This window comes from Cynoglossus semilaevis, chromosome W (assembly GCF_000523025.1).
Source record: "Cynoglossus semilaevis isolate Cse_v1.0 chromosome W, Cse_v1.0, whole genome shotgun sequence".
Taxonomy (NCBI): Eukaryota; Metazoa; Chordata; class Actinopteri; order Pleuronectiformes; family Cynoglossidae; genus Cynoglossus; species Cynoglossus semilaevis.
Genome location: NC_024327.1, coordinates 3,764,274 through 3,765,149, shown reverse-complemented (window position 1 = coordinate 3,765,149; position 876 = coordinate 3,764,274).

The window sequence follows — 876 nt, the reverse complement described above, 5'->3', positions numbered from 1 at the left end:
TTTTTTTTTTTTTAGGCCTTTGGTACTCTAGGGACCCCAACCCGTTTTTCTAGGGACTGCTACCCAGGGACTCCAACCCGTTTTTCTAGGGACTGCTACCCAGGGACTCCAACCCGTTTTTTCAACCACGCGCTGGTAATAAAAAGTTGTTTCTCACCCTCGTCGTCGATCTTATTCTGGTATCAGATGCCGTCAATCAGCAGCCCAGGATCAGGTGTCGGAGAACTGGCCTGAGTGAGAATTCACTCCCCAGGTCTTTCCCCAGAACCTGGTTCTGGCCGTGCACGGTTTTCAGTTGTTCTCCACCCGATCCTTAGGTTCTGCTTAATTTGTTGGCATCCGGCTCGAAGGACCAATTTATGTTAGGTTTATTCTAACATATGTGACGACAAAGTAACAACACAAAGACGTCTGGATCTTTTTCTTGCAAGGGGAGAATGCAGCTTGCTCTTCTGGCAGCTTCCTCATCAACTCCCAGTTGCTGCACCCTTCCCTTGCTCTTTTATTTAGTTTACAAAAGTATCAGATTACATAACATTTGATTTAGTGTGAGTATATGGGGTAGGAAGCTGGATATGTAAATGGGTATGAATGGGGGTGTGACAAGGAAAAGATGGGAGATAAGCAATTTGTTAAAGCGACAGTAATACACTGGAGTAAATATGGGAAGCAATTGGTTTGCTACAACGACAGTACAGCATGAAGCAATGATAACAAATTCAATTCTTCCAACAAAGGGATAGGAAATACATCTGTGCTAATACTAAAAGACAGACCCAGAACACTGGGCTGGTTATCAGCGCAAAACACACAGCGACCACAGTCGGATATAATGTAATGCAGCTCGCACATACTGTAGACCCTTAATGGTACACA